Below are 20,884 nucleotides of genomic sequence, written 5' to 3'. Positions count from 1 at the left end.
GCCTCCCTTCTCCCTCCTCATTCATTAGCTGAGTCCATCCTCAGTCAAATGGATACTAAGATAGGTGTCCACCTTTCTGACAGCTGATGCTATTCCAAAACCCTAGGATTCATCAGTTTCTTTTGAACTCCTGCCCTGCAGTGACAAGCTTCACTGCTTGGGTTGTATTTAACAAGCTGAATTAAAAGTTCTGCTTCATTTCATCATCCAAATGCATTCATGGCCGTGCAGTCTTCTGTAGCCACAGATATCAGTGCTCCTGCCAACAACTGGCACAACTCCTGTCTCGTTTCCTTTTCACCTTGTTATAGAAAATCACCAGAAACTTCCTCCCAAACACTTCCTTCTTTTCCCTTGCACTCACCATCCTCCATATAGATAACTGTATGTTAGAGTCATGGAAGAAACAGCTGGTATACGTGAGGGCAATTTGAGAAGCAGTTTTTAAAGATCTTACTTACAAGTGTAGAGATGATTAGGGGAAACTGAGGCTGGATAATGTAGTAGCTTTAGTGGCAACCACACAGAGTTGTTACAACTCCTTGGTCTGAAGGGGAAAGAGGAAGGTGTGGTTACTTGAACCCAGAGTTTCTCCATGGTGGCTCTCATTGGTACAAGCCAAAGAAAAGGGATGGGAGCCCCATGACGCAATCTGTACTGTGAACTTCCCAGGCACGGAGCAGGGGGAGAATGGCAGAGAGCAGACCTGAATGTGAATGGCAGTATCTTCAGAGCATTATATAAGCACATTTCCCTGCCCCTTGCCCTAAATTTCATTTTGAAGTCCTCTTTGTCAGATCATACAGCTTCTTGCCGAACATGTTTATCCTGGTTTTTGAGAGACGCCTTCTTCTTCTTGCCAGAAGCCTGTCATTCTAATATCATCAGCCCTGTTTAGAAGACCAAATCCTGTTTTTGGATACCATCTATGTAGCCAGCTGCTCATTTCTTCTCTCCTCTCATCTGTTCCAAAATTACAAACCTCAAGTGGAAGCAGAAATGAGAAACCCTGATCTGCCTTGGGAGATTTGGGTGGGTTCCTTCATCCGATTCAGGAAGGAGGGAACCATTTTCCAGTCATTGCTCTGCCTGATGTCCAGGTCAGGATTTCTTACACCTGTCAATACCTGGATATTCTCTTGATTATTCTTGAGGGCAGTGCTGGTGCTTTTTCCTCAGAAGATCTGGATTCATCCTAAGCAGGAGGGTCATCAGGGCTGGGGGAGCCAGCTCCAAGGCTGAAAAGCTTCTTCCTTTACTTTTGACTCTAAGCCATACAACTGTTAAGATGTTACCCTGCCTTCGTAAAAACTTCCCCCGACTTTTACTACATTCTAGGTTATTTTTCCTGGAATCCTTTTGTCCTCTCTGCTAAAGGCAGCAATAAGTTTTTCCTCAAGCCCTTTGTCTTCTCCAGAGAGATTAGTGGCATTTACGGCACATCTGAGAGAAAGAGAGACCAAGTGAACACACTCCAGAATGCTTCCTTGATGCTCCTACCACCTGAGAATCAAGTTCAAAACAAACTTCTGTAGTTACTCTCCATTTCCGCTCCTGTTTTCTTCTGAGTTTCTGGTTTCTTGGGGACTCTTGATAATAGCGCCATTAAGATGACATGGCTGTTTTCCACCCCGTCTCACCTAACTTCTGCTAATCTGCAAGGTATTGGTAATTAACAGTAAATTGCACTAGCTGTGAACCAGGTACAGTCTCTTTTGGTTAACACGGTAAGGCAGGAACAGCTGTCTGTCCACACACTCACAATGGCAATGCTTCATCCTCATCGTTCTACCTTTTGCCTTGCATGGTATTTTGTTGCTGGGCTCCTAGTCATAACTGTAGATTTATATTATGCATATGTTAAGACTTTTATTCCTGGTGTAGTAGTAAATTTAATTAGTGGAGATACATATATATACATATATATGAACACACACACATATATGTGTACACACACATATATGTATGTTTTTAAAATTAAAATAGCCTAACACTTTAAAACAATGCTTAAAATAATTATATTTAAGAGCAACCACCTTCTTACACATCAACAATAAAATTTATAGAAAATGATTATGACAATATTTAACTTACGCAACATTTTTGTTTTCCAAAGACTTTCAGCATTTCCTTAATGTTCATAGCACTTTTGTTGAGTATGTAAAGCAGGTGTTAGTTTCTTTCTTTTTTTTTTTTTTTTTTTGAGACAGAGTCTTTGCTCTGTCGCCCAGTCTGGAGTGCAGTGGCGTGATCTCTGCTCACTGCAACCTCCGCCTCCTGGACTCAAGCAATTCTCCTGCCTCAGCCTCCCTAGTGGCTGGGATTACAGGCATGCACCTCTACGCCCAGTTAATTTTCATATTCTTAGTAGAGACGGGGTTTCACCATGTTGGCCAGGCTGGTCTCAAACTCTTGACCTCGTGATCCACTCACCTTGGCCTCCCAAAGTGCTGGGATTACAGGCATGAGCCATCGCACCCAGCCCAGCAGGTGTTAGTTTCTATATCACAGATGAGACAATTCAGGTAAATACATTGGACTTATTCTTAGTTTTTTCTTCAGTTTTAAGTTTATTATCTGATCAGATTAAGTCAAGATCTTTAAATTCTGCTGTCAAAATCAACATTAACTTCTCTGATTTGATAACTGTACTATGGCTATGTCCTTGTTCTTAGGAAATATATATGGAAATATTTAGGAATAAAGGAAAACAATCTGCTACTCATTCTCAATAGTTAAAAAAGATTATATGCATATGTGTATACATGTGTATGTTTGTATGGATACATGCACATAGAAAGAGGGAGAAAGCAAATAAAATCTCATTATATATATATAATAAAAGTCACCTTTAGAGGTAGATAGAACACAAACCTATTACTCTGAAAATCAGGAAATGAAATAATTTTTAAAAGTCTGCTAGCCAGGTATTAATGGTGAAAAGGTCATTTGCAAAATAGAATCTTTAGAAGGTGTTTTTCAGACATCTTGGTCACATACCAAAATCAGTTAAAAATTGAACACACTCCCTCAGCACACGCTTATTTATTTATAATTTACACATAAGTACTAACATACTGAAACATTATATGTATTATAAGGCATCCATATTCCTGAAAAGGGAATATGTAAATAGTAAATAAATCATGTTTTAAAATAATATTCTTTTTGTTTAATAATTGTTTAAAATATCTTTTTATTTATTTTTATTTTTGAGACAATCTCACTTTGTCACCCAGGCAGAGAGTAGTGGCACCATCGCAGCTTACTACAACCTCTGCCTCCTGAGTTCAAGCGATTCTCCTGCCTTAGCTTCCCAACTAACTGGGACTACAGGTGCATGCCACCACCACACCTGGCTACTTTTTGTATTTTTAGTAGAGATGGGGCTTCACTATGTTAGCCAGGCTGGTCTTGAACTCCCGACCTCAAGTGATCCACCCGCCTTCGTCTCCCAAGTGCTGGGATTAGAGTCTTCAGCCACTGCTCCCACCCTTAAAATCCCTTTTTAATCTTACTAAAATTAATGTTAACAAATGACAGAGTAATGTGATTGAATATGCCTAGTTAAATTTTTTAAATCTTGGCTTAATTGTGATTAACAATCCAAAGTTCTGGTTCCCAGCTTAGTCTATCCAGATTCTTGGTTTTAAAGAGTGCTATAAATGAGAAGATATCTTGCAATATGTCTAATCCAAATGGAAGAGGTGTATCCTTGCCTGCACATGCCGGTTTTCACTGAAATTTGGCCAGTAAAGTTCTGTTTTCCCCAGCTCTGACCACTTTTTCTTGCAAACTAATCAGAAAACATTGACTTTTAACTTTAAAACATCTGGGTTTAAAACTCATTAAAAGCCTTTGTTTTGGAAAAATTTTAAGGAGACTAAAAAATTATTTCTAAATTATTTTAAGGGCACAGATATAAGGGTATTTTTAAAAATAGATGACACACATTTTTTTTTCTGATGACCAAATCATGTTTCTATCCTTCTAAATGATTTCTCAAAGCATTAATTTCTTTTGAAATATTGTTACCTTCTCATTCTTTGTTACTTTGAAGAAGCAGGTTGTGGGGTTTTTTGAAAATATAAAATATATACTTGATTATGAACAACTTAATGTCATATGTTATTAGAGAAAGGTCGGTAACTTTGGAGCACTTCCTTTTTTGTAATAGAAGAATGTTAAATTCCATCTCTAAGTTAACAGCTCTTCAAAGTAATTTTTTATGCATTCATCAGTAAATTTCTCTGAGATAAAAAAGATGTTCATAGTCACTCCTTATGTCATTAAAAATGCATTGTAAAGATTCTTCCATGTTTTAAGTCTTGCTTTAATAAATCTAGCCATACCAGTGACATCCTATAGCACTTAGACTATGGTACATTACAATTCGCTGAAAGCAAAATGACACATGAGGTTTTCACTGCCAGCCCATCCTTGCTGCAGAGTATACACGTGGCTTGTGACCAACAGACACTGGTACAGTGAGGTCATCACTGTCAACCTGTGTATTAAATAATAGTAACACATCTCACTTTTAGCTAAAACTTAAATATAAAATAAAGTTTGAATATTTTCTTTTTTTTTTGAGACAGAGTTTCCCTCGTCACCCAGGCTGGAGTGCAATTGTGCGATCTCGGCTCACTGTAACCTCTGCCTCCCAGGTTCAAGCGATTCTCCTGCCTCAAGCTCCCAAGTAGCTAGGATTACAGGCACATGTCACCATGCCTGGATAATTCTTGTATTTTTAGTAGAGACAGGGTTTCACCATGTTGGCCAGGCTGGTCTCGAACTCCTGACCTGGGCCTCCAAAGTGCTGGGATTACAGGCGTGAGCCACTGCGCCTGGCATGAATATTTTCTTTCTGTACCCTAAAGGATTAACTTGTACTTCCCTTAGAGTATATATTCTCCTGATGGACCACTGACTAAAAGAATATATTCCAGTTCATCTGCCTTTCCTTTCATTGCTGTTCCCACCGTAATGCAGGGCGATTTTCCCCAAAGTGTGGCTTTTCCATCGCTGAGTTTGAATTGCACACTGCTGCCCATTCCCCAATGGCTTCTACGCCTTTCAACATTTTCCCTCTCTGGACATCAAGATTTATAAACCAACTCAGAAAAGTATGAAATGAGAGCACCATTTTATTTTTTTAACTTGACATTGCTTAAGATATTGCTTATAATTGCAAGATACTGGAAACGACCTAAATGCCCCTTCACCGGAGACTGGTTGAGTAAACTATGGGGCATCCACATAATGGAGTACTATGCAACTATAGAAAAGAATGAAGAGGAGCTTATGAACTGGAGTAGAGTGATTTCCAGGATATATTGTTAAGAAAAAGGCATCTATATTATGCTCTTTTATGTAAGAAGAGAACATAAGAAATATACATATATCTGCTCATTTGTGTCAAATGAAAGAAATAGAGAAAGTGTATACCAGAAACTATTGGGACTGATTACTTACAGAAAGTGGATGGAAATAGAGTAGATAGAATAAAGGGATGGGAATGAAGCAGAAGGGATGAAGGATGAGTGACTTTTCTGGGTACACATTTTTGTCTAGTTCTGATCTTTAAACCCATGATTTTAATATACTCAAAAATTAGATAAATAATTAAAATCAGCCACAATATAGGGGAAGCCAAAATGGAACCCAAACACTAACAAATGAACCTAACTGAATTACAAATGAGTAATATAATTACACTGAAGGGATTGGGTGAAAACTAAGTGATTTTGGAAAGCAGAAAACATTATTTTGTTTGGCTAATACATCAGTCAGGATTCACCCAGAGAAACAGATCAAAAGGACATATATACTAAAGGATTTACTGTAAGGAATGGGCTTGCAACGTTGTAGGGGCTGTCTAGGCAAGTTAGAAATTCACAGGGCAGGCTATCAGGAGGGCAGGCTGGAACACTAGGGTGTGAGCTGAAGCTGCTATTTACAGGCAGAATTTCTTCTTCTTTAGGGAAGCCTCAGTTTCACTCTTAAGGCCTTTCGATTGATTGAGTCAGGTCTACCCAGATTATCTGGGATAATCTCCGTTACTTAAAATAAACTGATTACAGACTTTAAATCCATCTACAAAATCCCTTTACAGGTTTGATTTCTTGAATAAATGAGGACTGTAACTTAGCCAAGTTGCCACATAAAACTGACCATCACAAATACTATCAGGCTAAAGAAAAAAAAAACTCTACACAGATACTGTAGTCTAGTTAGTAAGTTTTTTTTTTTCCACAAGGGTATGACTTGGCAATATTTGTGTGTATTCTAGGACTCAGCAAATTAACAAGTTTATAGTGACTAATGTGAGTCAGGTTTCTTGCTGTCAGAGAAAGGAATTACAAATAAGGAAAGAGAGAAGGTTGGAATGAACCAGTTTTTAATATATATATATAGAGAGAGATACATGATTATTATGTGTGTATATTCATACTTATATTTTCAAATTCTGTCCACCAAGAAAACTAAGAAACAGTGAACGTACCCAGAGCCCAGATCTTTGTTTCTAAAATTCATTCTCCAAGAACAGAACCAGGGATCCTTGGAGAAATGACTGATTTCATGGCTTGGGCTGGGAAAGTACAAGATAAGCCTGGAACACTTAAGGTTGAAGAAGGTAAGATAATGCTCAAAAAATGATAAGAACGTGTTGAAAAGACATAAGAACCAGCTTGAGGTTGTCCCCAGTGGCCAAATCTGGAAAATCTAAGCAACAAAACCAATAGTGATAGAATGGATATAACCCATAGAATAAAACAAATATCCATGAATCCGTACTTATATAAATACATACTTGAATGAATAAATAAATAAGGAAAAAACACTTTCTTACCATAGAATTCCAACTAGTAAATGTTGTAATTACAACTAGGCCAAGTTATAAAACAGAAAATCTCTACTAGACATTTAGGAAATATATTTCATGATTCTTTATACATTTGGCACTCGGTCAAAATTAACCCCTACTGTGACCACTCAATCTAAATTAACCCCTAACCCCGCAACATATACACTACAGTAATAATTGCTGTAGGCAAGAATCATCAATGTATACACAAATTGGAAGGAAAAGGCTTGAGGAGAAACAGGATATTTGCATAGTCTCACTGTATCTCCCCATAAGACACTTAATAATTACAAAAGAAAATGTAATAACTTTACAATGGAGAAAACCGGCAGGTACCTTTTTAACCAAGTGACTAAGTTAGCATCACCAGTGATACAACAAGTAGTTATCATGGGCCTCCTGATATGATGCAGTAAAAAGAGCCTAGTATCATTCTTGTGTAACTTGAATATAATCACTGGGAACAGCGGGCAAACACAAATTGAGGGGTGGTGAGCAAAACAGCTGGTCAATATTCTTCCAATTGTCAAGACTGTGAAAAACAAAGAAAGTGAAGAACCACTGTGGATTGGAGAGAGTAAGATGACATGACAATGTGTAATCCTGGATCAGATCCTACACAACAAAAAAGAAAATTGGCAGTTTATGAATAAGCACTGTAGCTCAGTTAATACTACTGTATCAATGTTAAATTCTTGGGTTTCATAATTGTGGTTATGGAAGATGTTAATACATGGGGCTGCTGTGTAAAGGGTATAAAGAAATTCTTTGTGCTATTTTTATATTTTTGGTAAGTCTGAAACTGATTCACAATAAAAAGTTAAAAAACTAAAAAGAAGTTAAAAAGAGACATGAGTGATGCCTGCTTGTTGATGCATAAAACTTACATAGTCCACCATCATCTCTCACCTGGAGTGTTGCAACACCCATTATCTGACCTCTTTACCTCCACTTCCCTTTTTCCAATCTGTTCCCTGCATAGCAGTTGAAATGATCTTGTAAACAAAACCAAATCATGTCACTTTCAAGCTCACATACCTTCAGTGACTTCGAACTAAACTCAGAATTAAATCCAAACTCTGAATAGTACATGCCATGGTGTCCACCACCCAGCATCACCTGGCCTGTCCTCTTGTCACTCACTTACAGTATCTCTTTTCTTCTCACACACCATGTTCTAGCCAGGCTGATTTCCTTTCAGTCCCTCATAAGCACTAAGGTCCTTCCTTCCTCTGGGCCATGCATTTACAGTCTTCTCTCTGGGGTCACTCTTGCTCCAACTCTGCCTGGCAGACTCCCTTCATCCTTCAGGGCTTATCCTAAATACAGCTTCTGAAAGAGGCCTTCTATGGCCACTCAATCTAAATTAACCCCTCCTTCCATCACACACCACCCAAAGAAAGACTGATATTCTCTATTTTGTCATTCTGTTTGCTTCTTTCATTTATTTTTTCTCAACTTATAATTTTTGTTTGTTGGTTTATTGTCTGTTTCTGTTTCCGCCTCTAAACTATAAGCTTCATGATGGCAAATATTGTGTTTTCCTGTATGCCCCTAGTTCCTCACTCAGAATCTGGCAGGTAAGTAGTCAATATTTTTTTAAGTAAATAAATAAAATCCGGCAACGTGGGCCAAGCTTCCAATTCTGGAAGAAAGCACAAAGTTCTCTGAACAGCAAACAGCAGTCACAAAGTCTAAGTGGGTGATCCCATTAGAGAGGCAGAATTACTTTCAGGACTTTACCTAAACAATGCTGTGAAGAATGAGGCAACCATTAGAAGAAGCAGGGAAGTAATGAGTGCAGTCAAGGAGGCAACAGAACAATGACGACAACAACAAAGTGGTCCAAGAGCCGGTTTTTAGGGACTGCTTAGTAACCACAGCATAGAGGCTGCTACTAGTCTGTCTCAAAAGACCCTGAGCATCAACATATTATAACAGGACATGTAACTGACGTCAATAATGATGACCATAGTCACCATCATTCACTTATTTATGTGCTACGTCTTTTCAAAACAGACACAAGGCCCCTTAATCATTACCAAAAAAAAAAAAAAAAATCGTATTTAAAATTGTCCTTTCACAAACAATGCCCATTAAAAACATTTTTGTCAGAATTGATGATTTAAAAAAAATTTCCTTCCTTCCTTTCTTTTCTTTCTTTCTTTCTTTCTTTCTTTCTTTCTTTCTTTCTTTCTTTCTTTCTTTCTTTCTTTTCTTTCTTTCTCCTTCCTTCCTTCCTTCCTTCCTTCTTCTCTTTCTCTTTCTCTCTTTTTTGAGACAGAGTCTCACTCTATTACCCAGGCTGGAGTGCAGTGGTGTGATCTTGGCTCACTTCAACCTCTGCCTCTCAGGCTCAAGCAATCCTCCCACCCAGGCCTCCCAAGTAGCTGGGACTACAAGCATGTACCACCACACCTGGCTAATTTTGTTATTTTTGTAGACACAGGTTTTCACCATGTTGGCCAGGCTGGTCTCGAACTCCTCACCTCAAATTGATCCCCCTGTCTCAGCCTCCCAAATTGCTGGGATTACAGGAGTGAGACACTCTGCCTGGCCAACTTGGCCAATTTCTATCAAAAAATTTTAAAATATGAAATTGATTCTCAAAAGACTGAGTTTCTATCATCCGGAAAATGGGCTTACATAGACACTCTTTTTTCCCTAGGTAGTGCCAGTGTTACAAAGTGCCATGGCCCCAGGCTGGGGATATGCTGAGGGTCGGGGAACAGGTAAAAAGAAAAATCAGTGTGGCACCGTGGAGGCTGAGAAGGCCTGGGGGCTAGGATAGCAGCATGTAGTCATCCTCCTGGCCTCTTTCAATAGCCTCAGTTCCTATGGCCCTGGGTCTGCAGCTGAAGCCTGTGCTCCAGACATGTGGAGCTTCCCCAGCCACAGACTCCCACTCCCTGGCTTGGCGAGGCCTCTGGTCCCACCTTAGGGACCTCGGATCACTTCCTCACTCACAAAAGCAGCTCTTTGTCCAGCCGAGTCGCTTGGACCACTGACCCCAGCATCCTGCCCCCAGCTTCAGCTCCTAGCCATCTTCCTGTTGCAGCCTCTCCCACACTCTTCCCAAACTGCTCTGTGCTTTCTCCTCTTAGATTCTCAGACCTTTTCACTGAGTGTCCTGAGAAACTCTTGCTCATGGTAGGCATATGAAAGTTCATGTCCCAGTTTTCATGGCCTTAAGGAAAATCTGTCTCTTCCTTGAGGACACTGAGGTCTTCCCCTGGGGCCCTCCCTTAGGGAGACTGCTTATTCTCCACATCCCCAAACCTTTACCTGTCCTCATTTCCCAAGGCTGCTCCAGACTACTTCCTTCTACTCTCAGGTAAATATCCTGGCTTCTCTCAGGTGGGTGTCACAGTGCTCTGCCATCTTCCACCCTTTTCATCTCCATCACTTACTGACTTCCTGTCCTTCCCCAAACTCACTGAAAACTGACCAGCCTCCCAGTATCCCTGTTCATTTTCTAGTGACATCAGTTTCCATGTGGACAGCCAGTCCAGCTCCCAGCCTGACTGCTCCCTGACGTCCTCAGTGTCACCACAGTTCTCTCTGGTCGCCCTTCCCATGGGGCAGGGAGAGCTCACTGGAGCAGCCCCGCTGTCTGGACACAGCCCTGCCTCTCCTTCCCACTCTCCTGCCAAACTTTCTCCTGCATCTCAGAGCAGACTCGATGCCTGAGAGTTGTTGGGATCCTTCTTCCTTTCCTCAGCCCAGACCTGAGAGACTCCAGATCCTGCTTCCACCACTGAGATTGCTGGTCATCTTGACACTGCTAAACTCAAGGAACATTCTTCTCTTTCTGAAAGTCTCTGCTACACTTGACACCAGGATCACTCTCTCCTCCTTTTTGTTTTTTGTGTTTTTTTCAGAGACGCAGTCTCCCTCTGTCACCCAAGCTGGAGTGCAGTGGTGCAATCTTGGCTCACTGAAGCCTTGAGCTCCTGGGCTCAAAAGATCCTCCCACCTTGGCCTCCTGAGTAGGATTACAGGTGCAAGCCACCATGCCTGGCCTACTCCATCCTTTTTACAATGTTTTACCATCTTGGCTTCTGTGATCCCACCCTCTCATGCTCTTTATTTTTCTCGAAACTTCCTTTGCTGATTTTTTGTGGACTTTTGTCCTCCGAGCCTATTTTAAATGTTGTGGGTCTTTCAGGGATATGTCCTTGGGTCTTGGCAGGATTCCCGGGTCACTCACTGGAATATGGCTCATTTATCCAGTTGTACTTGCCCTACTGCTTTTAACCGTGCACAGGGTTCTGGAGATGATCTCATCCACATCTCATGGTTTCAGCTATCACACGTGTATTGAGAATTATTTCCAGCCCAGCCTACTCACCTCATATCCGGGCTTTGTGGTCCGACTGCCTGATGGAAACTTTCGCCTGGGTGTCCCACTGGTCCCTTAAACTCATTATCTTGAAAACCAAACACATTGTCTACCTATAAATCTTTTCTTCTTTTGATTATTTCCAACTTGTTTCAAGGTAGAGATTTCAGATTCACGTGGTTTCATATCCAAGTAGTCATGTGCTGCTGTCACCATTGCTATATTTTTGTATCTGTCCCCTCTTCTCTACCCTAACTCAAGTCACTATCATCTCTCAGCTAAATCACTACAGTTGTTTTAACATGTTGTTAAAAGATACTTCAATGCACAGGTCACTGCTTAACTCTCTAGACTAATTTTTCTCTGCTACCTGCCTTTTATTAATACTTCTTAATCTAGTAGCATTTATTTTTCTTCTGCTTCAAGTAGCTCTCTTATTCCCTCATTACCTAAATAACTCTTACTCAACCCTGAAGACTCAGCTTTCTTGTTCCTTTCTCTAAGAAATTATCTCTATTGCACAATTTCTCTTCATCCCACCTCCCTTTCCCCCAGAACTGGATTACTTATCCCTCCTCTGATCTCCTGTAATGTGTTGTGTAAACTCTATGTTGGTACTTAGTGCATGACATTTTAAATATTCACTTTATGTCAATGTCTCTCTCATAAGACTAAGTTCCTTAAAGGCAAGAATTACATCTTATTCTTCATAACTTTGATGTCTTGTATAGTACTTGCCTCATTTTAATCACTAAGTAAATATTTGTTTTTTAAGGTAAGCAAGCTAAGCAAGGACAAATTCATGCAGCAGGGAGTGATATGGAGGGAGAAGAGGCCATGGCGATATCCATTTCTGCTTGGGCTTCTGTGGTTCTGTGGCTGCTCCAGTGCATTGGCTTCTGCTGAACCAGCTAGAAGGCACTGAAGACCAGAAGTGACAATCACAGTTAGGGCCAGTGAGTGTGTCTCTGCCTGAATAAATTCCTCAGCCCTCCCAACTCCCATGCTGCTGGTGTGGTCAAATTGCAGGGACGGCTGCTCCCACTCCTTATGATCTGAACTCTCCAGACCCTGCTTATGCTCTACTTTGCTTGTGTTGTTCTCTTTGATGGAAAAGGACATTTTTATTTCTGACTACTGCAATGCTCCCCAATGTCAAGGCTCAGCCCAAGTGGACTTCTTCTATGTACTTTTCTCCAAGATATCAATTTGTATTTAACTGCCTTTTTAAAAATCAAATGGATGTCATCAGTATGGTACAATTTAGTTATAATACATTATCTTAGATAGGTTTCTATTTTTTTCACATGTTCGTCATAATTGACCGGATCCATTTGGTGAATGACAAGGCTTCCTGATGTCAGGGACCATGTGTTCATTTATGCATCAAGTAAGTATGCATTGCCATCGTATAAAGTGTGAGGCCTATACAAGGCATTGGGAGGAACAAACAGCGATTGAGACAGAAGTTCTACTCTATAGAAGCATATACACGAGTGCAGCATCGCTTAAGTCGGGGATATGCAAGCCAGGGAGTATCTAAGAAGATCTATTAAAGTGAGAAAATATTAGAATTCCTAATATTTCTAATTTTTGTTTCTAATAGTCTAATGTTTCTAATAGTCTAGCAAACTTTCTATCTAAGGAAAGAAATTAAGCTTTATAAATATTTAATATGTGGATTGATCCTGATTCCCTCAGTTGGTAACTATGTCATACAGTCATATATCATGTATAATACAAAAGGATCTTTGAGGCAGAGTGGGAGTTCTCAAACTCATAGGGGCTGACAGTACAAACCTCTGCCATTTAATCACTTTCAGTGTAATGTGATGTATTGCAGTTTGAGTGTGCTTGGTTAAGAGGTTTGCTATTATCTAGCTTTAAGAAAATTAGCCCTCACAAAGAGACTAGTGGCCTAAAAAAATAATTCTTTTAAAGATACCATCACTTAAAGGTAATACTAATAATGCAAGCACAAGCAAACAAGAAAGTGTCAGCTGACATTCTCTCCACTCTTAATAATGAACATTTCAGCCATATTTCAATAAAAAAAAAGTTTGTCTAAACAGATCTAACAAGAACTTGTCCAAAATTTTAAATGATCTAGAATATTAATTAATTAGGAAACTCAACCTAAGAACACCTTTTACCTTGAGATACACTTACTAATAGTTCGATGTCATCATCATCATAAAAATTTTAAAAATTAAGCATGAATTTTCACTTCTGCTTTGTGTTAAAAAGCTGCAAAGACTATTGTTCTCATCACAACAATGAGAAAAGTCCAGAAAAAAGCAAAATCATAACTTTATTGAACCAATCAGAAAACTGAGGAAAATAGAGTTATCTGAGTTTGAAAGAGAGATAAACCCTTCTAAGGAGAGATAAAAGACACAAACTCTCTCACCTATAGCAAACCACATGAGAAAAAGCTGTAGGCCACAATACAAGTGGGGAAGAAGAAACCAGTCACATTTTAAAGGAGCTTCCAAAGGCTAAGTGTGGGTTAGTGTGCCAGTCTAGAATAGTGAGGGCACCAAAAGGGAGTTAATATTCATTCACAAACTCCTATCTGTGGACTCTACTGAGTGCTCATGAAAAAGACAGTGCATGGGCCTGCACCCACTGTGCAGGGGTTTGGGTATAGGCCCACCCTGTGTGCTGCCACTAGTGTATGTGAATGCTGTCTAGCACTATAAGGACAGGACCACCCCACATGCTGCTTGTGCCCATATGCACCTCCTAAAAGCAGGGGGACTTGCCTGTCTACACTGACATTGCTGCTACCAGCCCCTGCCCACATGTACCACCCAGGAGACTGTGGTCCAGCACACCCAGCCTGCCACCACCACTGCTGGTGCCTGTGTGCACTGCTTGGTGTTCTGAGGGTTGGTCTGCCACTGCTACTGCCACCACCAACATCACACATGCTGTCTGGGGACCAGAGGACCTGCCCTTCAGGACCTGCCACTGCCGGCACCACGCACAGCATCTAGGGGCCCAAGGCTCTGCCCTCCTGAACTTGTCACTGCTGGTGCCCACATATACTACTTTGGCACCTGAGGACTGGCATGCTTAGCACACCACCACCACCATCACCACTGTTGCCCGAGGACTGGCCCATCTGGCATTCGCATCATCAGCAAAGTGTCATCACAGCCTCCACTAACAACTGCAGCCTAAGCCACTGAGGAACTCACAGATGCCACTGATGAGCTGATTACAGCTGAAGAAATCATACAAAGGCTACGCTACTACCCCCACCAAGAATCAATGCCAAAATGCCTTTTCCAACCAACACTACAGAAACATCTACAGGAAAAATATTTCACTGCAAAAGCCAACCGATAAAACTGGAAGAAGCGACTGTTACAATAGATGTGTAGATATTAAGGTAAGGACACAAAAACATGAAAAAGCAAGAAAACATGACATCTCCAAAGGAACATTATAATTACCAGTAACAGAGCCCAAAGAAAAGGAAATCTATGAAATGCCTGGAAAAAACTTCAAAATAATGACATTAGAAAAAGTCAGTGAGATAGGACAACCCAAATGAATGGTACAAAGAAATCAAGGAAAGAATTCATGATCTGAATGACAAATTCAACAAAATAAATGATGAGGAGCTTAAGGAAATCCTACATCTGGAAGCAAAAGAACTGTATCTACATATATATGAAAACACACAAAAAATAAAACTCATTGATAAAGCAGACACACAAATGAGAAAAAAGGAGTCAACTGTTATTACCACAAAACAGACCAAACTGTAGACGTGAACAATAAAACAAAAAATACAAAACAATCAGAAAACAATGAACGAGATGATAATAACATGTCGTCACCTATCAAAAACAACCTTCAATGTAAACAGCTTAAATTCCTCAATTAAAAGCTATAGACTGGCTGCATAGATCAAAAAAAAAAAAAAAGACACAATTATAGTCTGCCTAAAAAACTTACTTCACTTGTAAAGACACACATAGATTGAAAGAAAAGGAATAGAAAAAATATTCCACACAAACAGAAGCCAAAAATATGCTTCTGTAGCTATACTTATATCAGACAAAATAGACTTAAAGTCAAAAAACATAAACAGGGGCAAAAAAGGTCATTATAAAATGATAAAGGGATCAATTAAGCAAGAGGATATAGCAATTGTAAATACCTAACACTGGAGTACCCAGGTATATAAAACCAATATTGTTACAGCTAAAGAGGGAGACTCCAATATACTAATAGTTGAGGACTTCAACATCTCACTTTCATCATTGCACAGATCTAGACAGAAAACCAGCAAAGAAACATCATACTCAATATGCACTAGAGACTAACTGAACCTAACAGGCATTTACAAGACATTTCATCCAACAGCTGCAGAATGCACATCCTACTCATCAACACATGGAACATTCTCCAGGATAGACCATATATTAGACCACAAGACAAGTCTTAACAAACTTTTAAAAATCAAAATCATAACAAGTATCTTCTCAGCTCACAATGGAATAAAACTGAAAATCAATAACAAGAGGAACTTTGGAAACTGTACAAATACATGGAAATTAAACAACATGCTCCTAACAATTGGGTCAATAAAGATATTCAGAAGGAAATAAAAAAATTTCATGAAGCAAATGAAAATGGAAACATGTCCTTTCTGCCCACGGATGCCGCCGAGGAAGCATTGTAAAGTCTCTCATCCCCCTGCCGTCATGTCTAAGTCAGAGTCTCCTAAAGAGCCCTAACAGCTGAGGAAGCTCTTCATTGGAGGATTGAGTTTTGAAACAACCAACGAGAGCCTGAGGAGCCATTTTGAGCAATGGGGAATTCACGGGCTGAGTGTTAATGAGAGATCCAAACACCAAGCTCTCCAGGGGCTTTGGCTTTGTCACATATATCACTGTGGAGGAGGTGGATGCAGCCATGAATGCGAGGCCAGACGAGGTCGACGGAAGAGTTGTGGAACCAAAGAGAGCTGTCTCAAGAGAAGATTCTCAAAGACCAGGTGCCCACTTAACTGTGAAAAAGATATTTGTTGGTGGTATTAAAGAAGACACTGAAGAACATCACCTAAGAGATTATTTTGAACTGTGTGGAAAAATGGAACTGATTGAAATAATGACTGACTGAGGCAGTGGCAAGAAGAGGGGCTTTGCCTTTGTAACCTTTGACGACTATGACTCCGTGGATAAGACTGTCATTCAGAAATGCTATACTGTGAATGGCCACAACTGTGAAGTTAGAAAAGCCCTGTCAAAGCAAGAGATGTCTAGTGCTTCATCCAGCCAAAGAGGTCAAAGTGGTTCTGGAAACTTTGGTGGTGGTCATGGAGGTAGTTTTTGGAATGACAACTTTGGTCATGGAGGAAACTTCAATGGTTGTGGAGATGGCTATAATGGATTTGGTAATGATGGAAGCAATTTTGGAAGTGGTGGAAGCTGTAATGATTTTGGCAGTTACAACAATCAGTCTTCAAATTTTGGACCCATGAAGGCAGGAGACTTTGGAGGCAGAAACTCTGGCCCCTATGGTGGTGGAGGACAATACTTTGCCAAACCATGAAACCAAGGTGGCTACGGTGGTTCCAGTAGCAGCAGAGCTATGGCAGTGGCGGAAGATTTTAATTACTGCCAGGAAACAAATCTTAGCAGGAGAGGAGAGCCAGGGAAGTGACAGGGAAGCTACAGGTTACAAAAGATTTGTGAACTCAGCCAAGCACAGTGGTGGCAGGGCCTAGCTACTATAAAGAAGACATGTTTGAGACAAATACTCATGTGTATGGGCAAAAAAACTTGAGGAGGACTGTATTTGTGACTAATTGTATAACAGGTTATTTTAGTTTCTGTTCTGCGGAAAGTGTAAAGCATCCCAACAAAGGGTTTTAATGTAGTTTTTTTTCTTTTGAGACGGAGTCTCACTGTGTTGCCCAGGCTGGAGTGCAGTGGCTCGATCTCAGCTCACTGCAACCTCCGCCTCCTGGGTTCACACCATTCTCCTGCCTCAGCCTCCCAAGTAGCTGGGACTACAGGCGCCAGTCACTACGCCGGGCTAATTTTTTGTATTTTTAGTAGAGACAGGGTTTCACCATGTTAGCCAGGATGGTTTCGATCTCCTGACCTCGTGATCCGCCTGCCTCGGCCTCCCAAAGTGCTGGGATTACAGGCATGAGCCACCACACCCAGCCAGTTTTTTTTTTTTCTTTTCCACCCATGCTGTTGATTGCTAAATGTAATGGTCTGATTGTGATGCTGAATAAATGTGTCTTTTAAAAAAATATGCTAAGTTAGTCTACTCTGAAGCCATCTTGGTAAATTTCCCCAACAGTGTGAAGTTAGAATTCCTTCAGGGTGATGCCAGGTTCTATTTGGAATTTATATACAACCTGCTTGGGTGAAGAAGCCACTGTCTTCAGAAACCTTGGTGTAGTTGAACTGACAGTTACTGTTGTGACCTGAAGTTCACCATTAAAAGGGATTGCCCAAGCAAAATCATGGAATTATTGGTTATAAAAATGATCGTTGGGGGCTGGGCGCGGTGGGTCAGGCCTGTAATCCCAGCACTTTGGGAGGCCGAGGCGGGCGGATCACCAGGTCAGGAGATCGAGACTATCCTGGCATACATTGTGAAACACTGTCTCTATTAAAAATACAAAAAATTAGCCAGGCGTGGTGGTGGGTGCCTGTAGTCCCAGCTACTTGGGAGGCTGAGGCAGGAGAATGGCGTGAACCCAGGAGGCAGAGGTTGCAGTGAGCCGAGATGGCGCCACTGCACTCCAGCCTGGGCGACAGAGCGAGACTCTGTCTCAAAAAAAAAAAAAAAAAAAAGTTTGTTGGCACATCCTACGCAGTATATCTAAATTGAATAATGGTACCAGATAAAATTATAGATGGGAATAAAGCTTGTGTATCATCCATTGTCATGTGTAATCAATAATCCATTTAATTCTCTTGGGGGAAAAAAAAAAAAAAGAAAACACAACTTACCAAAGCCAATGGGATACTGCAAAGCATTGCTAAGAGAGAAGTTTATAGCAATAAATGCCTACACCAGAAAAGTAGAAAGATTTTAAATAACCAATTATGCACCTCAATAAACTAGAAAAGCAAGAGCAAACCAGACTCAAAATTAGTAAAAGTAAAGAAAAGATAAAGATCAGAGCAGAACAAAATGAATAGGGACAAAAAAAAGAAAAAAGAATCAACTAAACAAAAAGTTGGCTTTTGAAAAGATAAACAAAATTCATAAACTGCTAGCTAGACTAAGAAAAAAAGAGAGAAGACCCAAACAAACACAATCAGAAACCAGAAGACCTTACAACTGTTACCACAACAATACAAAGATCACTGACAACTATTACAAACAATGACCAATGATGTGGCTAACAAACTGCAAAACCTAAAGAATATGAATAAGTTCTTGGGCAAACACAACCCACCAAGATTGAACAAGGAAGAAATAAAAAACCTGAAAAGAACAATAATGGATAATGAGATTGAATCAGTAATAAAAGGTTTTTCAGTAAAGGGAAGACCAGGACTGGATGGCTTTACTACCAAACCTGTAAAGAACTAATGCCAATTCTCAAATTGTTGCAAAAATAGAGGAGGGAATTCTTTCTAAATCATTCTACAAGGACAGCATTACCCTGATATCAAAACCAGAAAAGGATACAACAATAGCAACAACAACAAAAACCAGTGGTATGAAACACACTGGTTTTGGTAAATTGTGTTTCCATTTTCATTTGCTTCAAGAAATTTTTTTATTTCCTTCTGAATATCTTTATGGACCCAATTGTCATTTAGGAGCACGTTGTTTAATTTCCATGTATGTGTGCAGTTAAAAAAAAAAAGGAAACAGACCAATATTCCATAGATGCAAAACTCCTTAATAAAATACTAGCAAAACAAATCAAACGACACATCAAAAATATAAGACATCATAATCAAGTAGGATTTATCTCAGGGATGCAAAGATGTTTTAATACAGGCAAGTCAATAAATGTGATACATCACATCAACAGAATAAAAGACAAAAACCATATGATAATCTCAATAGATGCAAAAAATCATTTTATAATATTCAACATGTCTTCATGGTTAAAAACTCTCAACAAATTAGGCACTGATGGAACATACTTCAACATAATAAGGCCATATATGACAAACCTACACCTAACATTACATTAAATGAGGAAAAGCTAAAAGCCTATTCTCTAAGAACTGGAACAAAACAAGGATGTACACCTTTCACCACTCTTATTCAACATAGTACTGGAAGCCCTAGCTAGACCAATCAAAAAACAGAAAAATAAAAGGCATCTAAGTTAGAAAAGAGGAAGTCATCTTCCTTTGCAAATTACATAATCTTATATCACGAAAAACCTGAAGAATCCACCAAAAAACTCTTAGAAGTGATAAACAGATTCAGTAAAATTGTAGGATACAAAATCAACATACAAAAATCAGTAGTGTTTCTATACACCAATAACAAACTAGCCGAAAAGGAAATCAAAAAAGCAATCCCACTTACGATAGCTACAAAAAATAAAATACCCAGGAATGAATTTAATGAAAGACCTCTACAACAAAAACCACTGATGAAAGAGATTGAAGAGGACACAAACAAATGGAAAGACATCCCATGCTCATGGATCAGAAGAATTACTATTGTTAAAATGGCCATACTACACAAAACAATCTATAGATGTAATGCATTCCCTATCAAAATACCAGTGACATTCTTCACATAAATAGAAAAGAATTCTAAAATTTGTATGGAACCACAAAAGACCTCAAATAGCCAAAGCAATCCTAAGCAAAAAGAACAAAGCTGGAAGCATCATACTACCTTACTTCAAAATATACTACAAAGCTATAGTAACCCAAACAGCATAGTATTAGTATAAAAATCGATACATAGGCCAAGGGAACAGAACAGAGAACCCAGAAATAAATCCACATATTTACAGCCAATTGATTTTTGACTAAAGTGCCATGAGCATACACTGGGGAAAGAACACCTTCTTCAATAAATGGTGCTGGGGAAACTGGATATCCACATGCAGAAGGATGAAACTAGACCCTTGTCTCTCACCATATACAAAAGTCAACTTAAAATGGATTAAAGACTTAAAGATAAGATCCAAAAGAAAACATAGGGGAACTTCTGTAGGACATTGGACTACGTGAAGATTTTATGGATGAGCCTTTATTTTTTAATTTATTAAATTTTGTAGATCTGGGGTCTCCTCTGTTGTCTAGGTTGGAGTGCAGTGGCATGATCATGGCTCACTGCAGCCTTAAGCTCCTGGGCTTGTGTGATCCTTCCACCTCAGACTCTTGAGTAGATGAGACTACAGGTGCACAACACCATGCTCAGCTAATTTTTTTTTTTTTTTTTTTTTGTAGAGACAGGGTCTCACTATATTGCACAGGCTGGTCTCAAACTCCTGTCCTCAAGTGATCTTCCCACCTCAGCCTCCTGAGCCACTAGGATTACAGGCATGAGCCACCATGCCCTGCTGTAACTAAGACTTTAAAAGCACGGGCAACAAAAACAAAAACAGACAGATAAGACTATATTAAGCTAAAAAGGTTCTGCACTGCAAAAGAAACAATTGATAAAGAGACAACTTGTACAATGGGAGAAAATATTTGCAAACT

At 39.7% G+C, this 20,884-nt stretch overlaps 1 pseudogene; it reads left to right on the top strand.

Annotated features, from left to right (window-relative positions):
• Positions 1 to 15,931: 15,931 nt before the first annotated feature.
• Positions 15,932 to 16,843, top strand: LOC101153045 (heterogeneous nuclear ribonucleoprotein A1-like; annotated as a pseudogene).
• The last annotated feature ends 4,041 nt before the right edge of the window (positions 16,844 to 20,884 follow it).

This window comes from Gorilla gorilla, chromosome 1 (genome assembly GCF_029281585.2).
Source record: "Gorilla gorilla gorilla isolate KB3781 chromosome 1, NHGRI_mGorGor1-v2.1_pri, whole genome shotgun sequence".
In the NCBI taxonomy this organism is placed as follows: Eukaryota; Metazoa; Chordata; class Mammalia; order Primates; family Hominidae; genus Gorilla; species Gorilla gorilla.
Note: the sequence above shows the minus strand (reverse complement) of the source record. Positions and strands in the feature narration are given on the sequence as shown.